This window comes from Centruroides vittatus, unplaced genomic scaffold (genome assembly GCF_030686945.1).
Source record: "Centruroides vittatus isolate TY-2023 unplaced genomic scaffold, ASM3068694v2 contig_862, whole genome shotgun sequence".
Taxonomy (NCBI): Eukaryota; Metazoa; Arthropoda; class Arachnida; order Scorpiones; family Buthidae; genus Centruroides; species Centruroides vittatus.
The window spans coordinates 1,551,851-1,576,697 of NW_027122562.1; the positions used below are offsets into that span (position 1 = coordinate 1,551,851).

The 24,847-nt window shown below is 32.2% G+C and overlaps 1 long non-coding RNA gene and 25 other non-coding genes across 26 annotated transcripts; 1 reads left to right on the top strand and 25 right to left on the bottom strand.

The window, feature by feature from the left end:
* Positions 1-1,774: 1,774 nt before the first annotated feature.
* LOC136982699 (uncharacterized) lies at positions 1,775-6,724 on the top strand. The gene is made up of 3 exons (XR_010881923.1): positions 1,775-1,796; positions 5,628-5,773; positions 6,637-6,724. It is a non-coding gene; the product is annotated as an uncharacterized lncRNA (long non-coding RNA).
* Positions 6,725-20,562: 13,838 nt separating this feature from the next.
* Positions 20,563-20,635, bottom strand: TRNAM-CAU (transfer RNA methionine (anticodon CAU)). Its single transcript has one exon. It is a non-coding gene; the product is annotated as a tRNA-Met (tRNA).
* Positions 20,636-20,711: 76 nt separating this feature from the next.
* On the bottom strand, positions 20,712-20,784 carry TRNAM-CAU (transfer RNA methionine (anticodon CAU)). The gene has a single exon. It is a non-coding gene; the product is annotated as a tRNA-Met (tRNA).
* A 76-nt stretch (positions 20,785-20,860) lies between these two features.
* TRNAM-CAU (transfer RNA methionine (anticodon CAU)) lies at positions 20,861-20,933 on the bottom strand. The gene has a single exon. It is a non-coding gene; the product is annotated as a tRNA-Met (tRNA).
* Positions 20,934-21,009: 76 nt separating this feature from the next.
* TRNAM-CAU (transfer RNA methionine (anticodon CAU)) lies at positions 21,010-21,082 on the bottom strand. The gene has a single exon. It is a non-coding gene; the product is annotated as a tRNA-Met (tRNA).
* A 76-nt stretch (positions 21,083-21,158) lies between these two features.
* Positions 21,159-21,231, bottom strand: TRNAM-CAU (transfer RNA methionine (anticodon CAU)). Its single transcript has one exon. It is a non-coding gene; the product is annotated as a tRNA-Met (tRNA).
* Positions 21,232-21,307: 76 nt separating this feature from the next.
* TRNAM-CAU (transfer RNA methionine (anticodon CAU)) lies at positions 21,308-21,380 on the bottom strand. Its single transcript has one exon. It is a non-coding gene; the product is annotated as a tRNA-Met (tRNA).
* Positions 21,381-21,456: 76 nt separating this feature from the next.
* Positions 21,457-21,529, bottom strand: TRNAM-CAU (transfer RNA methionine (anticodon CAU)). Its single transcript has one exon. It is a non-coding gene; the product is annotated as a tRNA-Met (tRNA).
* Positions 21,530-21,605: 76 nt separating this feature from the next.
* Positions 21,606-21,678, bottom strand: TRNAM-CAU (transfer RNA methionine (anticodon CAU)). The gene has a single exon. It is a non-coding gene; the product is annotated as a tRNA-Met (tRNA).
* A 76-nt stretch (positions 21,679-21,754) lies between these two features.
* On the bottom strand, positions 21,755-21,827 carry TRNAM-CAU (transfer RNA methionine (anticodon CAU)). The gene has a single exon. It is a non-coding gene; the product is annotated as a tRNA-Met (tRNA).
* Positions 21,828-21,903: 76 nt separating this feature from the next.
* TRNAM-CAU (transfer RNA methionine (anticodon CAU)) lies at positions 21,904-21,976 on the bottom strand. Its single transcript has one exon. It is a non-coding gene; the product is annotated as a tRNA-Met (tRNA).
* A 76-nt stretch (positions 21,977-22,052) lies between these two features.
* Positions 22,053-22,125, bottom strand: TRNAM-CAU (transfer RNA methionine (anticodon CAU)). The gene has a single exon. It is a non-coding gene; the product is annotated as a tRNA-Met (tRNA).
* Positions 22,126-22,201: 76 nt separating this feature from the next.
* On the bottom strand, positions 22,202-22,274 carry TRNAM-CAU (transfer RNA methionine (anticodon CAU)). The gene has a single exon. It is a non-coding gene; the product is annotated as a tRNA-Met (tRNA).
* Positions 22,275-22,350: 76 nt separating this feature from the next.
* On the bottom strand, positions 22,351-22,423 carry TRNAM-CAU (transfer RNA methionine (anticodon CAU)). The gene has a single exon. It is a non-coding gene; the product is annotated as a tRNA-Met (tRNA).
* Positions 22,424-22,499: 76 nt separating this feature from the next.
* On the bottom strand, positions 22,500-22,572 carry TRNAM-CAU (transfer RNA methionine (anticodon CAU)). Its single transcript has one exon. It is a non-coding gene; the product is annotated as a tRNA-Met (tRNA).
* A 76-nt stretch (positions 22,573-22,648) lies between these two features.
* On the bottom strand, positions 22,649-22,721 carry TRNAM-CAU (transfer RNA methionine (anticodon CAU)). The gene has a single exon. It is a non-coding gene; the product is annotated as a tRNA-Met (tRNA).
* A 76-nt stretch (positions 22,722-22,797) lies between these two features.
* On the bottom strand, positions 22,798-22,870 carry TRNAM-CAU (transfer RNA methionine (anticodon CAU)). Its single transcript has one exon. It is a non-coding gene; the product is annotated as a tRNA-Met (tRNA).
* Positions 22,871-22,946: 76 nt separating this feature from the next.
* On the bottom strand, positions 22,947-23,019 carry TRNAM-CAU (transfer RNA methionine (anticodon CAU)). The gene has a single exon. It is a non-coding gene; the product is annotated as a tRNA-Met (tRNA).
* Positions 23,020-23,095: 76 nt separating this feature from the next.
* Positions 23,096-23,168, bottom strand: TRNAM-CAU (transfer RNA methionine (anticodon CAU)). The gene has a single exon. It is a non-coding gene; the product is annotated as a tRNA-Met (tRNA).
* Positions 23,169-23,244: 76 nt separating this feature from the next.
* Positions 23,245-23,317, bottom strand: TRNAM-CAU (transfer RNA methionine (anticodon CAU)). Its single transcript has one exon. It is a non-coding gene; the product is annotated as a tRNA-Met (tRNA).
* A 76-nt stretch (positions 23,318-23,393) lies between these two features.
* TRNAM-CAU (transfer RNA methionine (anticodon CAU)) lies at positions 23,394-23,466 on the bottom strand. The gene has a single exon. It is a non-coding gene; the product is annotated as a tRNA-Met (tRNA).
* Positions 23,467-23,542: 76 nt separating this feature from the next.
* On the bottom strand, positions 23,543-23,615 carry TRNAM-CAU (transfer RNA methionine (anticodon CAU)). The gene has a single exon. It is a non-coding gene; the product is annotated as a tRNA-Met (tRNA).
* Positions 23,616-23,691: 76 nt separating this feature from the next.
* Positions 23,692-23,764, bottom strand: TRNAM-CAU (transfer RNA methionine (anticodon CAU)). Its single transcript has one exon. It is a non-coding gene; the product is annotated as a tRNA-Met (tRNA).
* Positions 23,765-23,840: 76 nt separating this feature from the next.
* On the bottom strand, positions 23,841-23,913 carry TRNAM-CAU (transfer RNA methionine (anticodon CAU)). The gene has a single exon. It is a non-coding gene; the product is annotated as a tRNA-Met (tRNA).
* A 76-nt stretch (positions 23,914-23,989) lies between these two features.
* Positions 23,990-24,062, bottom strand: TRNAM-CAU (transfer RNA methionine (anticodon CAU)). The gene has a single exon. It is a non-coding gene; the product is annotated as a tRNA-Met (tRNA).
* A 76-nt stretch (positions 24,063-24,138) lies between these two features.
* On the bottom strand, positions 24,139-24,211 carry TRNAM-CAU (transfer RNA methionine (anticodon CAU)). Its single transcript has one exon. It is a non-coding gene; the product is annotated as a tRNA-Met (tRNA).
* Positions 24,212-24,847: the final 636 nt, after the last annotated feature.

Below are 24,847 nucleotides of genomic sequence, written 5' to 3' on the forward strand. Positions count from 1 at the left end.
AAATAAAAATTCTTTTAATAAATTAATATTGTTTGATTAATGTTTATAACATTATATATGTGTACATATAGAAGAATAAAATGGCTTTTATCCATTCGTGTAATTTGTTTTATATAATTGTCCACGTTTCACGATATTATAATATAGTTCTTGTAAAATTTTTTTTTTAAAAAAAAGAAGAGTTCGTGACTAAATACTGGGCTATACTTTATCATTATGACGTTTTACAAACATTAAATGGGTGCCAAGGGTATAGATTGAATTACGAAATAATATTTTAAAGTAAGAAATAATAATAATAATAAATGAATAAAATAATAACTTCTTAAATATTTAAATTATAATTATATGAATAAAGTAATCGACTTATAACTTATTGAATATTAATATCGTTAATGATGTGCTATTTAAATTTTCAAGATTTTAATTAAATTAATTTGAAATTACATTTACTTGATTTTCAATTATGACATAGTAAACATATAAACAGAGCAATTTAATAAAAATCAAATTTAAAATTATTTATGAAGTTTTAAATTAAAATGTTAATTAAATAATAATTTAGATGTAATCTTACAATGCTTTAAACCAGAACAGGATTTACACTTGTCGGAGTTTAAAGCTACAATATAATTATAAAGCTATATTGATCCTTTGTAGTACCGAATTAACTTTATTCGGGCTCTAAATAAAAATTGAAGTCCTCTAAAACAGTCAAGAATTTTATTTATTAATAATTTTATTTTATTGCCATTTTACGTTATTACTTTCATATTGTTCATTATACATTTCAAATTTTATTTATTTATTTACATGCGAATTTATAAATGGCAAAGAATAAATGAAATTTTCGAATGCAAATGGCCGAATGAATAAAACTATTGAACACTGGTAGTTAGTCGTGGGTTCACGCCTCGCCAACGGGCTGGCCACGTGGTTTTCCGGGTTTTCTTCAGGTGTGTAACACAACTAAATAGGGGCCAGCTTTCCTTAGAAATTCCTCCTGGGAGGCATCCCCCTCGGCAGATCGTCCACGTGTCGCATTGCCGCAAACCAATAAATCAAACACTTCGATTTACGAGCCCCTCTCAGGCTCAAGGTTTGGTGAATTGTCCATGATTAAGTTCGTCTCTGATCATTATTTCTCCTTTACCAAATATTGAATAATACCCAGGGCTGTCGAGGGCTAGCTTTTATGAGGCCCGGGAGTAGAGCGGCCCCTTTTGTCTTTTTTTCTTCTTCTTTTTGAACAAATGGAATAGTAAACTGTTTCTTTATCAATAAAGAAACATCAGCTTTATTGATATAGTAAAACAGCATTAATTTATAGGAGTAAGAACAATTATAAACCCCTGAATTTTCTCTGGGTCCAGGGAAAAATTCCCAGCCTCCCTCCTAAGGCCCTGACAATACTCTAGTGAATGGAAGAGGCCCCTCACATATGTTGCAGCTTATTTAGCTTATATCCCTTTTGCTTCAAAATGACATTCAAATCCTTGATTATTTATAAATAAGACTTTTTAAAATTAAAAACAATAAAAATAAAAGTTATTTTGATTCAAAAAAATTTTAATTCAAATAATGTTTTTAATATTTAAATAAATCTATAAAATAAAAACAAAAAGAAAATCTATTTTACTTCAAAACAATCTAAATTTTATTTTTTAAATGTTTGGATTAGCAGTTTTGGTGAAACTATATAGTAATTGAGCGGTAGCAAAACAAAATCAATTTTAGTTGCAGTACGCATGCGACAATACTAGAATTGCTCCACGTGGATGACACACTAACTCCAGGTGACATTTTTAATTTTAATAAAACAGCATATACTTTTGAAGATTAACAATATTGGTTACAATAATTAAAACATAATAAAAAGATATCTATTTTAAAAATTATTTATAATTAAAAGAAACTAATAATGAAGCTAAAATAAAAAATACGAAAGAAATTATTATAAGAATTTTTATTTTTTTATTTTTTTTTATTTTAAGCAACGATTGTTAAACGAGTACACGTGCCATATGATAAATATTTCACAAAGACGAGCGTGTCATTAGAAACATTTGCATTACTCTGAAAAATATAATAATTTAAATGTTCGACATAAAAAATATTTCTAAAACATTTAAATAATTTTAATTTATTAAATATAAATTTATATTAAATTACTATAATGGTCTCTAGCAATAAATACTTTAAAAATTATTAAGGAATTAAATAATTCTATTTATATTCTTCAAATATTGATTTTTTTGGTTAAAAAAATGCCTAAAACTTTTTTTTATTCTTAAAATATTTCTTTCAAATAAACATATTTAAAATATTATAATGAATCATTTAGTTTCCTACTATTAACATTATTTTAATGGCATATAATTTAGATAAAATTATTATATGAATTAAATTATTTTAACTGAATTTATTTATTTTTATTATATACAACATATATATTATTATTGTTATTGTTATTTTAATAATAATAGCCATAATGACATTGTTTATATTCAAATAAAATATAATGAATTCTGCTATAGGCCTACCTGTAACTAGATTTTACATATTTTACAAAATTCATAATTATGGAGAGTTGAAAGACAATAATTTCCCTTACAGAGTCTATATCAAAGAATGATATAAAACTTTCTATAATAATTAAACTTAAATGTAAATAAATTCATATATAAATTTAATTCTATTTTAACCAATTCTTTTCATATTTTCCTCTAAAATATCAGGACTTTTATAACATTTATCTTTGTTCTATTAATTGAAATTTCTGTGTCTGTAACTATTCATTAAAACTTGTTATAATTGTCAAATCTATTATTATATATGGCAGCCTATTTATCACCTTTATATGGAATATAAATCTGTAAATCAATATAATAAACTTCTTTATTAATTTTAATATTTTCAATTCGTACAATAGAAAAAGATGTAAGTAATTAAATTTATCAAGTTTTTTTAACATTTAAATTTAATAACTAAATTATGATATATAAAGCGTTAATTTTAAAAAAAATAAAATTATAAAAATTACTATTTAATTTAAAAAATTATTAATATAAAAGTATAAGTATATATGTGCTTATTTTCATGCTCAGATAGAGAAGGAGTAATAACCCAAGTACATATTAGGGCCTTTAAAATTATTTTATGTAAATAAACGAGGTAGAATTAAATTTTTTTTAAATAATTGATTTAAAAAGTAATGTTTTATAGATTTTACTCATACATTTTATGGCTTCCCGATAGAAATGAGATTCGTATTTGTGACTGGTTTCTGAATCTCTATTTTTATTTCTATTAAATTCTAATAGAAAGATAAAAATACATATTCTAATAAGAAAAATTACCTAACATTTCCTGTATTTCTATTATTCCTAATATTTTTAATTCATATTTGCATAATATTGATGTTACTCCACAATGTGCAATTAAATATTTTTTTATTTATTATAGAAAATAATATGTTCTAAACGTAGAAATATATATGCAAGACAATTATGCATCATAAAATATCTAAATACAGTATATAAATGAAACTTATGTTAACCAATAATAAAATTAATTGTAGAATATGGAGTAAATTACGAAATAATGCAAAGGTAATGGTAAAATAAATAATTTACTAAAATACGTGCAATTGTAATAGAAAAAATATTTTAAAAAGTTATACATTATTTATCAAATAAATGTTCTTATTTAAATTTTAAAATAAAAAATATATTTAGAATATTTTAATTTTTTAATTATTAAAACTCGAATATATTATAAGTTTTTCTTTTACTTTTAAAATAATTTTTTAGTATTATTTTTAAAACAGTTAGTGGTCTATTATTAAAGATGTATGAATATTTTATTAAAAAATTTCTTTAAAATATAATTACGTTTTAATATACTGATGTTATCTTTATTATATAAAAACAAATCAATTCATTACAACCTGTATATATACAACCTGTGTGTATACAACCTGTATATATATATATACTGTACTGTACGTATTGAACAAAAAAAATTTAATTTACAAAATACACGCCAACCTTTAATAACGGCCACCTCTATATGGCGGCCATTTTTTCACTAACATCTTTTTTTTTGTTATAAATACATACAACTAAATGCATACAAAATAACCATAGAATAAAGACCACTTTTTACGTTTCAGCCAGGTTTGACTGTATATAAATAAATAAATATTAAAAAGTTAGTAATATAATATACAGTAAAGCTCACTTATCCAAATAATCGGGGTGGAACACTTTCGGATAACCGATCCCACTCGATAGGGAAAGAATAAAAAAACAAATAAATACCTTAAATAAAATAAAAATATTAATTTTAATTCCAGAGTACAGGAGTAAAGGCATAGAAATTTGATATATACGAACGATAAAAAATAATGAAAAAAATAGTCGAATTATTAAAAACAAGCGCCCGTCTTTCATTACAATCTACACTGTAATGATAAAATTTTGAATTCAAAATAAAATAATAATAATAATAATAATAAATACATAATAGTAAAATTAATAATAAGGAGATAGCTCAATAATGAGCCTACAGAAAATCGTCGACAATCATTATTACGTATAAATTTTGTAATTTCTGGAAGTAGTAGCCTACTCTGTGAAATCGATTTCGATTAATCGATTTATCGGATGATCGAAGCTCTACTATAATGTAATCTAATTTGTCATATAGATCTAATTTATCCGTATAAATATAGTTACACTTATATAATTTTTAAAAACAATTCAATAATTTTTAATAAATTTAATTAATTTATACTATTAAAAGTGATTCTAACAAATTCTGTGGAAAAATTTTTAATAATTAATGAAAAACATATCTAACTTTATTCTGTATTAACTCCTTAATTATCTAGAATAATTCCAATTCTTCGTTCTAGAATAGAAATAATTAAAAGCTTAAAAGGATCTGTATGTAAATCATAATATATACAGTCAGGTTTACCAAGGAACTTCCTAGCGAATATATATTTTCTAGGTCCGAAGATAACTCTATAATCTCCCAAATATATCACATGATCCAAAATCCTAAAAGTTTCACCAGTTTTTCGTAATTTTAATAAGTTTGAAATAAAACAAACCTGAATTTAATTATCTACATATTTGAAAATTTATGTTATGATATATAAAAAAGAAAGAGAATGGGCAGTATATTGAACTGAGATCCCCTCCGTTTCTATGTTACTCTGCATACAAAATATAAATAATTATTTATTTATTAAATATATAACACATATAGATGATATTATCATCTCTATGTTGTGTTATATATTTAATAAAATTGAATTGAATGTATAAAAATTTTCTTATTTCTTAAGATAAACTGAGATTGAAATCTAAATTTCTCAATGTATCAATATTATATTATGAAATAAACGATAAAGATTTATAGACCTAAATTCATTTATGAAAGAGTTTTTATATCTTAATAATTTTATAGTTATATATTTTAGCACTATTAATAACTAATAATTAATCTTTCGCTCTTCTGTACATATGTGGGTGTGTATCTGTATGTGTTCTAAAACTTCTGTAGTAACTGTCGATTGTATGAATAACAGCTGACAAATTACTTATATTGTTTTATAGGAAGATATCGTGTATTTAGAGCCAGAAGAAGACCACGAGAAAGAAGAGAAGAAGTGGATTTCGATATCCTGAGGCAGACAAATACCAGATACCAAGAGACAACACAGCACATGCTCGAAAACTTTATCTCCCCTTCACACTGCGAGGTAAAAGGAGGAGGAGAAACAGAAGAAGAATTTTTATAATAGATAAAATTATATAGAATTAAATTGTTTAAATTATATTTAATTTATTTTTTATATTAATTAACATAATTTATTTTTAATGATCATTCCAATATTCCAATATATTTTATATACATTTTTAAAAACTTGTTCAAATTGAGTTATAATTTTAATATATGAATTACTGTATATGAGTATAATTCAAAATGTAAATAGTTAAATTTTAAAATTAGACAAAAATTTAATAAGTAAAATAAAATTAATTATTAAATTCTTCTCATGTTTTTTATGCATAGCGAATTTATTTTACAGATTCTTAAATTAAATAATTGTTAATAGTAAAATAACAATTTACATAATTTAGCTATATATTTTACGTTTTATATTTAATGAATACTTCCTGCAAAACAAATTTACAATATAGTTGACCCATTTTCCACGAGAATTGTTTATTATAATTAACATTATGATTTCGGAAGCTTGAATATTTATTTCACGAAAATGAATTTAATTCAGTTTAAATTGTTTTTATTTTAAAAATTATATGGCGCCATCTAGTATTCAATTTTTATATTCTTTTCTATTTATTTTTCAGAATATAATTAAAAATTGCTTAATTTATAAATTATTTCCTTTTATTTACATATTCTAAAAATATTTATTTAAATAAATTTATTAATTTTTCAGGTTATTTTTTTCAAAATTTTTACAATATTTAGAATATTGTAAATTTAGATTATTATTATTTTTTTTTTGATTTTATACGAGGATAAACTATATTAAAACAAATGTATATTTGCATATTATATAACGAAAGAAACGAACGTTTCTTTTTTTACTTTTAGATTTTTTCCTTCTCTATATAACAACAAACTTACAAAATTCAGGCACGTGGATTGTTACATAACAAATTCATTCCCTCCTGAGATTTTTATGTACACGATAGCTTTGAATAAATTGAAATTTTAATTGAAATTTGTTTTTTTCGTTAAAAAAATATATTATATAAATATATATTTTCATTTTTAATAATAAGGTTATTAATAATAAATAATTTCAATTTATGAAGGTCTTTTTTAATAATAGCTTATATTGTTCATGTAATTTGGATTAAAGTATATTCTTTTAACAATCTAGATTTATTAATAAAGTTATATAGTTTTCGTACAGTATGCTATATACAATAGTAGATAGCTGCATACAGTATTAAATAAGCGATATATAATAATTTATACACAGTAGATAGGACCTCTAGAGAGTGTCATATACAGTATAATCAAACCTCACCACTTGTTGAAATTGACACTAAATCGAGTGAGAAGCTTTATTCTTATTTTCGGCTGCTGGGGACTAAGAGGGTCTTTTATCATATCCATCGTGGATTCGACTGAGTGATAAAAGACGGGCCTGATTTATCCTGGATTCGAACCCGAATCTCCGGAGCGGTAGATTGCCTTAACCGCCTTGGCCACCCAACAACCCGATGGTGCTAAACTGAAGTTAACACACAAAAAAAAAAGGAAAAGTAATTTATAGTAATGAGCGCAGCACACAAATTTGAGTTTAAAAGCCTTGTGATTTAGTGAAGGGTTCTGTACTTAATATATATGAGAAGATACATTCGCGAGCAATCATTGGATCTTTATGATGATACTATCGAGGAGAACGTTATATCAAAATCAGTATGTATATATATATATATATATATATATAGTGTGTGTGTGTGTGTGTGTGTGGGTGTGTGTGTTGAATTATATATAGACGAAAGTTAATTTAATTAATTTAAATACATAATAAATGTCCACACTTTACAAATAAATAAGCTATAAATATATAATACTACATATTAAAATTTTGATATATTTTTAAAATATTTTATTCAGTCTAATTGAATTTAATTTTAGCTAAATTAAATTTAATTATTCAATATTTACAAAAGAAAAAAAAAACCTTTAATAAATTATAATTAAATTGGTTTTTAATTATACAGTAAATACATGTAAAATTTTAAAATAATTTAATTTTATTAAAATTTAATAGGAATCATTTAAATTTATTAAATGTTATTCTTATTATAGTTTGACCAATTAAAAATTTCTATATTTAATTTTTACATTCACGTAAAAATATAAAATTTTAATTTAAAACATTTTCTATATCACTGGTCGAGTGGATAAAACTACTAAAGGGAAAGGACCGGAAATGTCTATCGAAAATACTTTCTATGGGAAACTGGGTCCTATTTAGGTGTTTAGATACGTAAAGGAAACCCGATATGACTAGCTCGTTGGTCAGGTGCGAACTCACGACCAACTAATTTTCAATGGTGTTATCCATTCCGTCACTGGTAGCTACATAATGCTTCTCATAGTGTACTGTACACTCGCATTATTTCTATAACATCATGTTACTACTATACTAATTAATTACATATAATAAGAAATCATTATTACAGCTTATATTATTCACTATATTTTAAATACTTTTATTCTAAATTTAACACAGATATTATTAATATTGATACAATTAACCTATTAACTTTATTAAGATTAATACTCTGTTAGAATATTTGGATTGATATCAGTATTTTATTGTGAGGGACATTAGTATAAAAGTTTTCGTCAAGAACAAAATACTTTTTATGTAAATAGAATATTGGCATTACAAAGAAATGTGAAATATTTATATTTATTATCCGAATACATAAAGTTCGTAAATAGAATTTCGAATGTAAAAGTGAATATATTTACAGATCATATACATGACATAAATTACAGTATATGATTTCTCCTATTTTTGCAAAATAAGTAAAAAATTATAATAAAATAAAATAATTATAATTAAATTTGTAGTTGAATAAAAATAATTTATGTTGTAAATGAAATTTTGGTTAATGTTACCCTAGGTTCCGAGATGGCGACGGGGGAAATTTTTCCCTACGTTGGCGACTGCGACGGGGAAAAAATTTTTTCCTCGATTCAAGATGGCCGTGTTTCCGGCCGCCATCTTGAATTTCTCTGCAGACTCCGCGGACGTTATCCGAAATAACAAAAAAAAATAAATAAAAAAAAAAGAATACTTTTACTCACTTTTCGATGGTGGTTGCCTACTTCTTCCTACTTTTTTTTTCCTTTCCGATCCATTCTTTCTTCGGTTTTGCCAGCTTGGATACTTTCCTTTTCTCTTGGTACGGCTCTTTTCTTCCCTGTTCTTTTCGATTCGGCTGCTCTTTTATTGGTCGATTGGCGTTTCCCTCTGTTCGATTTATTACTACTTGGCCATATAAACGACAGAATGCAACCCCAAGAAATGTGGCCAAAATTACTTTTAAATGTTCCTTCAAAGGCAGAAGTCTTCGTTCCGCACTTACTACTTCGCAAGAAACAGCTTTCTCTATTACTCCGATGATATAATTTGCATTTAGAATCGCACGGAATGCAAACGGACTCGGTCGGCTGTATGCCTAATTTTACAGCAAATTTCGGAAATCTCAATGCGTTATCGATACGGGGAGGCAAATCTAGCTCCAAGAAGTCGTCTTCCATTAACTTGTAGAAATCACGTGTGGTGCAACTCGACCGAAATTCGTCGTTGAAACTCAAATCGGCAAAACTACTCATTATCGAATAATTGGCAATAAACTAAACGCGGGGAGGTGGTGAGGAAAAAAATGAAATATCGTAACCAGAAAAATAAACAGCAAATATTCCAATACGCAATTCGTAGCAACACTGCAGTAAACGATTCCAACTGGAAACTAGTCGATTTGCATAAAATTGCATTGAAATGAACAGAAATCACGTCACAGATCGAGCATTTGCATATTCGTTCGTAACACAACTACGAATTTCCCGCCGATATTACTCTCGCACGACGTCACGAAAAGGCTCCCTCTACCGTCGCAAATTTACACACGACCGTCGCCGTTTCGAGGTTACAGGATACTCGGCAACGTCGATCTCAGGGTTGAAACCGAACGGGGAAAAATTCTCAACGGCGTCGACGTCACGACTCTAGGGAAAAAAGTTTTCCCCGCCGCAGTCGCCAAGATAGGGAAAAATTCTCACCGCCGCCATCTCGGAACCTAAGGTAACATTAACCGAAATTTTTAATCACTAACATATAAATTAATAAGCAAAAGTTGTTTTAATATTTTATGAAATTTTAAAAATTTGTCAATAAAACTATTAATCCAGAGTAATTTGGTAATGTTTTTATTATTTTATTCTAAACATATTTTAAAATAATTCTTATACTTCGTTTCCACATCTTCAGAAAAAGTTACCGGAAAGAGAATCACCGAAAACATTTCTGATCGGAATTTTCCGTTCTTACTGTTTCTGAACCGCACAGAATTTATCAGCGAATTCTCGTGGTCAATAATAGAAATAATAAAGAAACATATGTATGGCAACATTTTAATAACGCGGCGTTTCTTGTCAATATCAAATTGTCGTTTATCAAGGCAAAGTTAAAAAAGCAGACGTAGAGTAAATCAGCTGTTTAATTTGAAAATTTTAGGCTGCTCGAATAGTGTTGCCAATAATTAGAAAAATTACGTCACCAAAATTTCATTCTTTTGGTGTAGTATAAAAACAGAATGTACTGTATAACGGAATGGAACAGAAGAAATATTTTAAACGCTCTTTTCCTTCTGGAATCCATTCAATCCGAAATTTCTAGACAGGAAATGACACCATGTTTCTTTTTCTAGAATATTTTCTGGCAATATAGAAATCAAACTTTAAGGAGCCAACCTATAACTCTGGAAACTCGGGATTGAATCCGGACGGGCGAAAAACCCCAGGAACTTTTTGGAGGGTTGTCAGTCCCGAATATATCGGGCGCCGTTCTTTATTATTTGGTTGTTTCCTTTGTTGGCTTAGCCAAATCATGATGGGTTTAGAAAAAAAGCCTTCTTAGTGTTTACATGTTAATAAGAGCCAAAACTGAAAAAAAAACATTTAAGTAAATTTGAATTATTAATTTAAAAACAGCTATATTATGTATTTTTATGATTTCAAATTATTGTCATTTACAAGTAGATTGATAATTTTAAACGTGAAAAATATTTAACGAAAACGACAGTATACAAGAATGTATAATTGGAATATGAAAACATATTTACATATGTGGCATGTAGGATGTTACGAAATCCAACATCATTCTTTGAAGAAAAGAATAGAAGATTTGAAGATGTAGAACTACAGTACTGTTAGATACATTTAACGATGATATTTATCAAGATTTCGTTTCTGTCTGTAACCAACAAAATAAATACGAACACACACAGATATATATTAACGTTTTATATTATATACAGAATATGGAAACCAAAGATTAATTTTAAAATCTTATCGAGTTACTTTAAATTTATCTCTTACATTATAATATATAATGCAGTGTCTAAGCAAAATAAAAATTTTATTTTTTAGTAGAAATAAAAAATTAAAAAAGCGTTACAATTAATGATGTATTATGCAATCGGTTATTTTTATTGTGATACAATAGTAATAACTGATTGCATCATAAATCCGGTATTGAATCATCTATAGACGTACTTGCATAATTAGAAGTTCAATATAGCGCTAAGATACTTTTCATTTTTTGGTTCTTCTCACCCTGTGGGCAACAAAAGGCCCTGTTTTAATCATACCTATTATGGGTTCGACCAGGAGCACAACAGGCACAACCGGGTGAGGATTATATCCGGACATACGCCCATGAAGAATCCTTGATGAGTTGCTCGTCCGGACTCAATTCAGAGTCCTTTAGAGCATAGGACTCATTAACTGCTTCGGCCATCCAACCATCATAGAAGTGGTACTTATGATGTATTACCTAAAACAAAATAAATATTGCCTATGCTCTTTGTGAAGAAAAATATTTATTATGATAAATTAATAACAATTTGTTGTCTTTATTTAACAATATCATATATTTTGCATAAAAAATACAAAAAGAAGTGATAAAAAAAACAGGAAGTAGAAAAGATTATGAATGTACTGAATAATATTATTGCAGCAACATAAGTAATGAACAGACACGTCGAATCTATTAATTATTATTAGCAAATAGTATTTCTGTTAACGTTGAGTCAGATCATGATGGAATCTAACGCTGCACTGAGTCGAGGAAAGAGAAAATTAATACATAAATTACGTGATTCATAAGTAGTTTCCTCAAAGAATCAATCAAGTGAAGAAAATCTGATATTTATTCATACGATGAAACAAATTAATAATGATTTCTACGGTAAACTCGATTTTCGATGTCTATATTAATTTGGAAAATATTAAATTCTTAATAAAGAATAAATTAGTTAATTAACAAAATATATAGTTAAACTTAAATAACTTATAGATATTTTATTGCAGAAATTTTCTATTATCATTTCACTATGAAAAGATAATGGGGGAAAAAAAGAAAATTACCAGATATCTGAATCTTTAAATTTTCCCAGTAGTTGAAGAGTGATTTCGAAAGTTTTGATTAAAACTCAGTTTCATTTGAAGGAAATAAATAGTAAAATGCAGCTAATAATCTAGAGATAGTGTTTCATAATTATTCAAATGTTTATCTAAATATATCTAAGTATCATTTAAATAACATATTTAACTTAATAAAATTAATTGCGAATATTTAGTTATATCGATATTTATATATTGATTTTACTCATATAATATGGATAATTCATATGATCCATTAAATATTCATAATAATTTAGGAGTATTTAAGCAGTTTTGGATTGTTAACATAAGGCATTGAAACTCTCTGTTTTGTTCCTATGAGTTAAATGGCGAGTATTATAAAGAAGTCTGAATCAATTAGGTCAACCAGTCCTTCACCTACATTGGTTGACCTAATTGGGTCAGCCAATATAGTTGAAGGATTGGGAACGATGCCCCGATCTGAACTATACATGAAACATTACAAGGATATGGCTCAGGATCGTATCAGATTTAAATGTCTCATGGCGGAAGCAAATATCTTACTGAACAATCATCAGATCGAGTACAAAAGATGGCAACCAAAAGGTAAACAAGGAGACAGTTTACATTCATTTTCAAGCGGTCGAGAGTGGTTAGACAAATTATAACGGATTTATGTCGATTATAAGCGATTTATATCTAAAGATAAATCTATCTTTATATAGTGATTTTTAGACTAAATCAATTGTTGAAAAAGCTATACATTAGCTGTTAATTATTGATAATATTAAACGGAACAGAGAAAATTGTGCTATTTTAAAATTCTAATTTAGAAGAAAGAAATATTTAAATACAAATGCAGAGAAATAAATGTAAAATATTTTACAAAGAAATTTTCTGATGTAGTAAAGATATTTCTATTGAGCCTATTGAGAATTACTCTCAATAGGCTTAGGTTAGTAATATTAATTAAATTATACATTCCATTAACGGAAAATATTTTTTTAAATGTACTACTGTATAATAGTTATGTCCTGTAATATTAATGTAGTCATAATGTCGTTTTAACAAATAATTACAAATTTTATGTAGAAAAGTTAGCCAGCAATGAAATACGGAAGGCATATTATGCCGGATAGACCGGAAATTGAAGAACAGATCGATATATTCAGCACCCCTTCCATCTGAAGATTCATGGGAGGAGGTAATAGTTACAGCTTCAATAAGCTGCCAAGAAAGGAAGAATTATACGATGGAAGCCGCTTCATCTGCAGTTTAGGAACCTAGAACACTCATAACGTTGTGCCTACCGTTTTGAAGTCAGGAATTAGATCCAGGCTGCCATAACCTGAATAATCTAAGTCCAGACTTCCAGAACGATATGCCACAGCTAATTCATCATAGTTATTCGGCCGACTAAAAAATAATTATTGAAATATTTTCTGAACTTTTTTATTTAATTTCTCTTTTATATTAATGTTTACATACAGATATAATTTATTCACAGATCGTATATACAAGGCAATATGTTATTTTTTTGAAAATCATTTTAATAAAGTAATAAAAACAATCTTACAGAAAAATAAATATAACGTATTTACAAAAATAAAAATAGAATAAAATGTCTGATAACAAGACATCCTTGTTTTAACGATTTTAAGGAGGAAAAAGCGATGTTATCCATCACTTTTTCCTTCGATATTCCCTCGTTATATCCTGTCATAGCTAACATCAACTGTTGCTATTTGATGTTTATTAAATACGAGGTCTGTACGGAATGTTCGCGAACTCTTTAAATTACACACCAACCTGTAATCGAATCTGAATGCAGCTTGCACAGTTCTCTACCGGCAAGTGTTTTGTACTATCCACCGAAAACAGTTTGTTCTATCTTCATTTGTTGTTACGTTACGTTTATTTGTGTAAACACGTGTTCAATGCGTTTCGCGATTTTCTTTCCGTGAGTGCAATTGAGTGAAGAGTTCTGTGACGGGCAAAGTCTGATAAAAATTTCATGTAAAACATCATCACTGGGGGTCTATGGGTACGCGACCCAAAAAGGCACGACAAGTTCGATCGAATGTGGAGGTCTTGCTAACTGTTTTGTTCGATTCTGATGGTATTATTCGACAAGAATTTCTTCCAGAAGGAAAGACAGTAAATAAGAAATACCATCTGGAGATGGTGAAACGTCTTCGGGAAGCAGTGAGGAAGAAAAGACCGATTGCTTGGAAAGAACGGCATGGTGACAATGCTCCCTTCCACACATCACTGCTGATAACAGAGTTGTTGACCAAGAACTCGATGCCATTTATTCTCCAACCTCAAATTCACCGGACTAAACTCCAGCAGACTTCATTTTGTTTCCCAAATTAAACCAGGCCCACAATGGGGTGGCCGGGTGGTGAGGGACGGGGCCTGACGTATTCCCCCGAAAAATTCTTGCGGATTTTTCAACCCGTCCGGATTCGGTTCCGGGTTCCCCAGAACACCGCTCGGCTATCCGGCCGTTAAAGATCGAAGGGGTGGGAAGATAAAGGTCGTGAGTATCTTCAGTAAGGTCGGACTTAATGACAAATTTACTCGTTATTAATATTTACAATTTTTTTATAAAACTTATCCCTACGTTAAAATAAATCATTTTACAATAGTTAAAAATAAAATTTTTAAAATAAAACATCATAACAGTTGGCGCCAACAAATGTTGCCAGGAAAGTTAAGCAACTCATTGCTGGCATTTTTTAAAATTAATGCAATCTCTTTAATTTCCAATATTTTGAATAGTGTTGGATCGGGTGTCTTCATCACTCATCCTTAGAATATTTTCTTCATATAGTATCTCCATCAACTCTGCGTTTGCTAATTCTTTCTCGTGGATTTCAGTTAGCTGTTCAATATCTGTTACATCAATTTCTAAATTCAGTTGAAAAACTTTATTAGTTATCATATCAGAAGTTTCAATATCATTTACAAATTTCGAGATTAACGCCCACAATTGTCCACTACTCTTACATTGTGTAAAATCAATTCTTCCAGAAAGAAAGACAGTAAATAAGAAATACCATCTGGAGATGGTGAAACGTTTACAAGAAGATATCAATCTTAGTCTGAAACAACCTGAAAGATACATTTGACAACAGTTTAACTTAATATCGTTATTATTATTTTTTAAATTACACCTTTATTTATAGATTTTGAATAACTTTAAAATGAAATTTGTTAAATATAGTACCTTCAAATAATTATACAGTCTTGCAAGAAGTATACAAATACATTAAAATGTATTAAGACTTTATTGGCAATATTATACGTAATCAAATGTAATTTGATAATATCTTTAAATAGTTAGATTGTTATAATGTCTTCGATTGAATGTAATTACATTATCAGTTATTGCCTGTTAAATTTGATTGGCTATCAATTAGTATTCCAAAATCAGGCTATTATAAGGGACTCCCAATGCAGTCAGCGAATATTTAGGAATAAAATTCTTAAATATATTAAGAATAAAACTGTCTTAATATTCGGTGACTATATTGAGAGAGGCAATATTTAACAACGTTAGCAACTTCATAAAATCGCTTGATTTTGGAATATTGACTGATATTCAATCAGATTTAATAGATAATAATTGCAAATGTAATTATATTGAATCGAATATATACCATCCATATATTCAAAGATATTATATCACATCCAATCAAGATAAATTTGATTAATTAGAAGTTAATTTCAATTATATGAAAAGCAGTTAAAATGTTAAATTTATCCAGAATAATTTTGTTTACGGTCTCATCGATCATTTTATTTTTCTCATATGTTAATGAGTTGGTCGTTTCACTTGCTACGGTTGAAAGCATAATTTATAAAAGTATGTTTTGACAAAACTATATTAAACAGGTTTACCCATATTAAAGAATGTCACCCCAGTAACAGTAATTCGTCAGGTGGCTACTTGATGCGGTTATCTTTCGAAATTTGAAACATTAAGGGTATTATCACCAAATTTTACTGTGAATTTGAGATTATTCGTAGCAAAACTATAAAAGTGTTAAGAATGAGCTACGATGAAAACACTATGTGAAATATCCGAGTGTACGAATAACATACTAGATTCGAAGGAGATAAGGAAAAAGTGAAAGATGACCCACATCTAGTCAGACCATCGACAGTGTGTAATGCAGAAGTAATTGCTAGGACTCAGGAGAAATTAGATAAATATATTGGCAATTAATAATTTTAAAATAACATTTAATTAACGTACATTAACAGGACAAAATAACGTAGTTTAAAATAAGTCGATTTCGTAGTTCTAATTCTCTTTACTTGCATTTTAGCAAAAATACACTGCTATGTGTGGAAATTGCAACACACAGAAATATATTTAATTTCCTAGCTCCATTATGGATCTAGGAAATGAAATATATGCTACATATCACTCATGGTAGAAGGTACTGTACATATTATTACATTTTCAGCGTCTGACAGGCGATTTGCGCCATGAAAATCGGTAGAGGGTGAAGCCACAAAGCACACCAAAACTCCTATATACATCACAGTATGACAGAAAAAGGCTGTGGAGGATCCATCTCCTCGGGCTCACGAGTGTCCTAGTGGATAAACCACTGAACACTGGTAGTTGGTCGTGGGTACGTGCCTCGCCAACGGACTGGACACGTGGCATTTTCCGGGTTCTCTTCACGTTAGTAATACCTAAATAGAGGCCAGTTTCCCATTAAAAAAAAACTCCCAAGAGGCATTACCCCTAGGCAGATCGCCCACTTGCCGCATTGCCGTAATCGAATAAAACCAATCCTCCTCGAGCAAGGACTGCCAGAATGCTTCCATGCGAGTCCAGAGCTTGTTGGTGGTAACTGGTAGAGACGTCCAGAGGACCAGTCTCAGGACAAGCATGTTTCACACATTCAGTAGAGGACATATCGAGTGAATGCGCAAACTATGGAAAAAGTGATGGCTGCTGTTCACGGGAGACTGCTTGCATAATCTATGCGACATACGACCGGGCATTATCTTGTTAGAATATCGCTCCAAAACTGCGTTGCGAGGAGCAATTAAATTAATAAAACGTCTACACTAAACAACAACCAACAACGAATGGTCACTAGAGGTGGGTATAACTCCGGATTTGAACTACTAAGAACAGTTTCACACCGAGTGTGTCGAGACGGTACCGGTCGGAACTAATAAAGCGTTTTTTGTTTTGTACTTTTACGAATACGGCTTTTCACGGAGAAATAAAGTCTTTATCTGGATTTGTACTTGAACTAAATAAAAAAGTTCATCGAGATTTTAGGAATAGTCAAATTAATTTAGAATATTTTAAATTCATAAAAATATTTTAAAAATTTATATTTTTATTAGAGTTCGTAATTATTTGTTTTATTAGTAACTAGCGGGTATGTACAGTACTGCATTGTCCGGCCAAAAAATAAGAAGGTTAAAAGTTAAAATAAAAACCATATTATCAATTTGGTTATTTTAGCCTAGTGTTATGTTTATCACGAAGTGTCGGAGAGGGAAGAGTGGGGTGTCCAGATTTTACGGAAGTCTACGTTCTCCTTAGACATATCAACCCATACTTGTATTAAATGTGGACGTAAATACGATGCCCACACATGTGCAAGAAAGTTCGATCGACTTGCAAAACGATGTTGAAGCTAAAATTTTATATATATAAAATAATATTGAAATATTTTGGATAAAAAATAGAAATAAGTTTTAAACTCTATGGAATGAAACTAAATCCGACTTGGCATTTCCAATTTTTTATCTCGTAGAAAAAGGATTTAACGCTGGTCTTTAGCTGTTGTACAAACCAAGTAATCGTTTGCAAATAACTAAAACGATAATTTGGGATTATTTTTAACTAATTTCCAACCAAATATAGGCAGGTTGGCTCAACTTCGTCAGCCTCGAGGATCATGTTATTAATTATTATTTATCTTTAGATGTCAATTTTACAGTTGTGCGTTATTTTTGCTAAATTTGTATTTTAAATAAATAATTATGTATGATGTTTATATAAATCTTAAAATATAAAAAATACAAGCAAAAATTATTGTGACATCGTCACAATGCCGAGATGCAATTTTTAATTTATTTAATTTAAAATATATGCTCTTTATCTCAGATTAATAGTATTTTGTCCTTGCACACCATACTTTTCCCGATAACAACAGTGTCATGTCGGTCATCTATGTAATTCTGTTTCGAGAAAATTTTTTGAATTGAAATCATATGACTTCCGGTCTAGACCGGATGTTCGTATATAGTTAATCGGGCCTCCTGCTCGAGCTTTCCATGTCTGGTCTCGGCTTTCATCTATCTAACACTGATCTCGAGATTAAAGGACAGATGGTCCACAGTGAGAATATATAGGCTACAATTTTTTCAAATTGCAACCCAAACAGATAAAAAATAATTGATAACTTTTAAAGAGTCATGCGGGTATCTAATGGGGTGATATTATATTACGATACTTAAAAAGGAGGCAATTATTCTGAAAAGGTTCAGGTTAAGAAAGTATACAGCAACGCGATACATGGGCGATCTGCCAAGAGGATCTTCCTAAGGGAAACTGATTCCTATGTGCATGTTACAAACGTGAAAATACCCGAAAAATCCCATTGGCAAGGCGCAAATCCACGACTAACTACCACTGCGGTTTTGTGGTTTTATCCACTCTGCCACTGGCGAGCACTTCTTTCTATCAGAGAGAAGTCTTTCTGAAAAAAATGCTAATACGTTAAACATTGTAAACATCATATTCAGAAAATAAGTTTGAGAAGGATATAAGACTATTGTAAATGCATTTTATATTTATATTCTATTAATAAAAGTTAATCACAAAGTTAAGCACACTCCAAAGTAGAAGCATTTGAGTGATTAGAAGTACAGTGGAACCGTGTACTTCGAAACGCTTGAGTTCCAACCTAAATTCGACAAAATTTCACTTCGGAGTTCAAACCGTGCGTGCACTGAAAAATGCGCTCGAAGCTAAACAAAATCGTATGTTATTAGTGCTTTACTTCGCTTTACTTTTGGATTGTGAGAAGGTTAACGAGCGGTATGAAAACAACGAAACAAAATTGAAAGAAACAAAACACAATGAGTTTTATTTTCTTCGCTCGTAAATAAACAGGATACAGGGGATACCAACAAACACCTTTTCCACCGACAATACTCGAGAGCAAAAATACCGAAACTGGTACAATAAATATTCCCGACAATATCTCCTTAAACATAAACCTTAATTCTAGTGTACATAAAAAAAAACTCCCGACAATATTACTTAAATTATAAAGTTAAAAATATTATACAAAGAGATAAAAGGAAGAGAATATCAAGAACGGACAGGAAAGAGGGTACCCACGATTAGATGACGATGACAAAACTACCGGCCGAAATATCACGGTGAAACGGGGGTCGGCGAACACTTTTACTTTCTCTTTCACTCTCTAGAACAGCTCAAATCGTCCTCGTCCCTATCTTTCTGGCACTCGGCGCACTCGGGAAACACCACTATCGCTCCTTCCAACTCGAGTTCTCGCTCCAGAATGACCCACGTCTTCCTCTCTCACCCCTCAGGGCTACACTCCCTCTTTTGTTTTAGGGGTGAGTCATCGAAATAACAAAGAAAGGGTGGGAAGGGTAGGTACATTCCAGGAAGAATGGACAATTAGGTTGGGAAGAAAAGAACAAAGAAAATAGAAAATATAAAATATGAAAACGATATAATTACATATAAAAATATATAATTTACGCATGGGGTGTAGCCACAGTATGTTGTTTTATAAATCGTGTATTATTTATCGATTTTAACAATTTCTCCTTTCAATTTTCCTTCTTCGACAGCTTTTGTGTCCCGTACACGTTGTATCCTTTAGTTCAAAATTTCCCGAGTGGAATTTTTTAAGCAACTCAAAAGTTTCACATGTGAATCGATTAACCTGAACGAAGTATTATTTTTTCCGATATACTGTTCATAATGTCTCCAATTCATTTCAATCTAGTCATTTCTTCGCATTGATCTCAACAATTTCGCATTTGCACACATTCTTCGAACTGTCTAGTCCGGCAGCACAACATGGGATACGGCAGCAATTCTGTTTTACGAAACTTATTAACATCACGTTCAATTATTGTATAACAGTTGCAATCTACTGAAATCAACCGGTCAAACGTTTTCTTTTCCATTATTAAAACTGTAAAGCAACAATGTCCGAATTATCCACGAAAAATCGCTGACGTTTGCAAAAGTTCCTCACGATATTGAAATTCCTACAGGCCCATTAATACACAAGCAATCAAAAATAAATGTGCCCCAGGTGAGGATCGAACTCACGACCTTCAGATTATGAGACTGACGCGCTACCTACTGCGCTACTGAGGCCGACGATGCTTCGGAGACCTTTCTACGCATTTGTCATAACCAAGCCTATTAATACACAAATAATCAAAAATAAATGTGCCCCAGGTGAGGATCGAACTCACGACCTTCAGATTATGAGACTGACGCGCTACCTACTGCGCTACTGAGGCCGACGATGCTTCGGAGACCTTTCTACGCATTTGTCATAACCAAGCCTATTAATACACAAATAATCAAAAATAAATGTGCCCCAGGTGAGGATCGAACTCACGACCTTCAGATTATGAGACTGACGCGCTACCTACTGCGCTACTGAGGCCGACGATGCTTCGGAGACCTTTCTACGCATTTGTCATAACCAAGCCTATTAATACACAAATAATCAAAAATAAATGTGCCCCAGGTGAGGATCGAACTCACGACCTTCAGATTATGAGACTGACGCGCTACCTACTGCGCTACTGAGGCCGACGATGCTTCGGAGACCTTTCTACGCATTTGTCATAACCAAGCCTATTAATACACAAATAATCAAAAATAAATGTGCCCCAGGTGAGGATCGAACTCACGACCTTCAGATTATGAGACTGACGCGCTACCTACTGCGCTACTGAGGCCGACGATGCTTCGGAGACCTTTCTACGCATTTGTCATAACCAAGCCTATTAATACACAAATAATCAAAAATAAATGTGCCCCAGGTGAGGATCGAACTCACGACCTTCAGATTATGAGACTGACGCGCTACCTACTGCGCTACTGAGGCCGACGATGCTTCGGAGACCTTTCTACGCATTTGTCATAACCAAGCCTATTAATACACAAATAATCAAAAATAAATGTGCCCCAGGTGAGGATCGAACTCACGACCTTCAGATTATGAGACTGACGCGCTACCTACTGCGCTACTGAGGCCGACGATGCTTCGGAGACCTTTCTACGCATTTGTCATAACCAAGCCTATTAATACACAAATAATCAAAAATAAATGTGCCCCAGGTGAGGATCGAACTCACGACCTTCAGATTATGAGACTGACGCGCTACCTACTGCGCTACTGAGGCCGACGATGCTTCGGAGACCTTTCTACGCATTTGTCATAACCAAGCCTATTAATACACAAATAATCAAAAATAAATGTGCCCCAGGTGAGGATCGAACTCACGACCTTCAGATTATGAGACTGACGCGCTACCTACTGCGCTACTGAGGCCGACGATGCTTCGGAGACCTTTCTACGCATTTGTCATAACCAAGCCTATTAATACACAAATAATCAAAAATAAATGTGCCCCAGGTGAGGATCGAACTCACGACCTTCAGATTATGAGACTGACGCGCTACCTACTGCGCTACTGAGGCCGACGATGCTTCGGAGACCTTTCTACGCATTTGTCATAACCAAGCCTATTAATACACAAATAATCAAAAATAAATGTGCCCCAGGTGAGGATCGAACTCACGACCTTCAGATTATGAGACTGACGCGCTACCTACTGCGCTACTGAGGCCGACGATGCTTCGGAGACCTTTCTACGCATTTGTCATAACCAAGCCTATTAATACACAAATAATCAAAAATAAATGTGCCCCAGGTGAGGATCGAACTCACGACCTTCAGATTATGAGACTGACGCGCTACCTACTGCGCTACTGAGGCCGACGATGCTTCGGAGACCTTTCTACGCATTTGTCATAACCAAGCCTATTAATACACAAATAATCAAAAATAAATGTGCCCCAGGTGAGGATCGAACTCACGACCTTCAGATTATGAGACTGACGCGCTACCTACTGCGCTACTGAGGCCGACGATGCTTCGGAGACCTTTCTACGCATTTGTCATAACCAAGCCTATTAATACACAAATAATCAAAAATAAATGTGCCCCAGGTGAGGATCGAACTCACGACCTTCAGATTATGAGACTGACGCGCTACCTACTGCGCTACTGAGGCCGACGATGCTTCGGAGACCTTTCTACGCATTTGTCATAACCAAGCCTATTAATACACAAATAATCAAAAATAAATGTGCCCCAGGTGAGGATCGAACTCACGACCTTCAGATTATGAGACTGACGCGCTACCTACTGCGCTACTGAGGCCGACGATGCTTCGGAGACCTTTCTACGCATTTGTCATAACCAAGCCTATTAATACACAAATAATCAAAAATAAATGTGCCCCAGGTGAGGATCGAACTCACGACCTTCAGATTATGAGACTGACGCGCTACCTACTGCGCTACTGAGGCCGACGATGCTTCGGAGACCTTTCTACGCATTTGTCATAACCAAGCCTATTAATACACAAATAATCAAAAATAAATGTGCCCCAGGTGAGGATCGAACTCACGACCTTCAGATTATGAGACTGACGCGCTACCTACTGCGCTACTGAGGCCGACGATGCTTCGGAGACCTTTCTACGCATTTGTCATAACCAAGCCTATTAATACACAAATAATCAAAAATAAATGTGCCCCAGGTGAGGATCGAACTCACGACCTTCAGATTATGAGACTGACGCGCTACCTACTGCGCTACTGAGGCCGACGATGCTTCGGAGACCTTTCTACGCATTTGTCATAACCAAGCCTATTAATACACAAATAATCAAAAATAAATGTGCCCCAGGTGAGGATCGAACTCACGACCTTCAGATTATGAGACTGACGCGCTACCTACTGCGCTACTGAGGCCGACGATGCTTCGGAGACCTTTCTACGCATTTGTCATAACCAAGCCTATTAATACACAAATAATCAAAAATAAATGTGCCCCAGGTGAGGATCGAACTCACGACCTTCAGATTATGAGACTGACGCGCTACCTACTGCGCTACTGAGGCCGACGATGCTTCGGAGACCTTTCTACGCATTTGTCATAACCAAGCCTATTAATACACAAATAATCAAAAATAAATGTGCCCCAGGTGAGGATCGAACTCACGACCTTCAGATTATGAGACTGACGCGCTACCTACTGCGCTACTGAGGCCGACGATGCTTCGGAGACCTTTCTACGCATTTGTCATAACCAAGCCTATTAATACACAAATAATCAAAAATAAATGTGCCCCAGGTGAGGATCGAACTCACGACCTTCAGATTATGAGACTGACGCGCTACCTACTGCGCTACTGAGGCCGACGATGCTTCGGAGACCTTTCTACGCATTTGTCATAACCAAGCCTATTAATACACAAATAATCAAAAATAAATGTGCCCCAGGTGAGGATCGAACTCACGACCTTCAGATTATGAGACTGACGCGCTACCTACTGCGCTACTGAGGCCGACGATGCTTCGGAGACCTTTCTACGCATTTGTCATAACCAAGCCTATTAATACACAAATAATCAAAAATAAATGTGCCCCAGGTGAGGATCGAACTCACGACCTTCAGATTATGAGACTGACGCGCTACCTACTGCGCTACTGAGGCCGACGATGCTTCGGAGACCTTTCTACGCATTTGTCATAACCAAGCCTATTAATACACAAATAATCAAAAATAAATGTGCCCCAGGTGAGGATCGAACTCACGACCTTCAGATTATGAGACTGACGCGCTACCTACTGCGCTACTGAGGCCGACGATGCTTCGGAGACCTTTCTACGCATTTGTCATAACCAAGCCTATTAATACACAAATAATCAAAAATAAATGTGCCCCAGGTGAGGATCGAACTCACGACCTTCAGATTATGAGACTGACGCGCTACCTACTGCGCTACTGAGGCCGACGATGCTTCGGAGACCTTTCTACGCATTTGTCATAACCAAGCCTATTAATACACAAATAATCAAAAATAAATGTGCCCCAGGTGAGGATCGAACTCACGACCTTCAGATTATGAGACTGACGCGCTACCTACTGCGCTACTGAGGCCGACGATGCTTCGGAGACCTTTCTACGCATTTGTCATAACCAAGCCTATTAATACACAAATAATCAAAAATAAATGTGCCCCAGGTGAGGATCGAACTCACGACCTTCAGATTATGAGACTGACGCGCTACCTACTGCGCTACTGAGGCCGACGATGCTTCGGAGACCTTTCTACGCATTTGTCATAACCAAGCCTATTAATACACAAATAATCAAAAATAAATGTGCCCCAGGTGAGGATCGAACTCACGACCTTCAGATTATGAGACTGACGCGCTACCTACTGCGCTACTGAGGCCGACGATGCTTCGGAGACCTTTCTACGCATTTGTCATAAC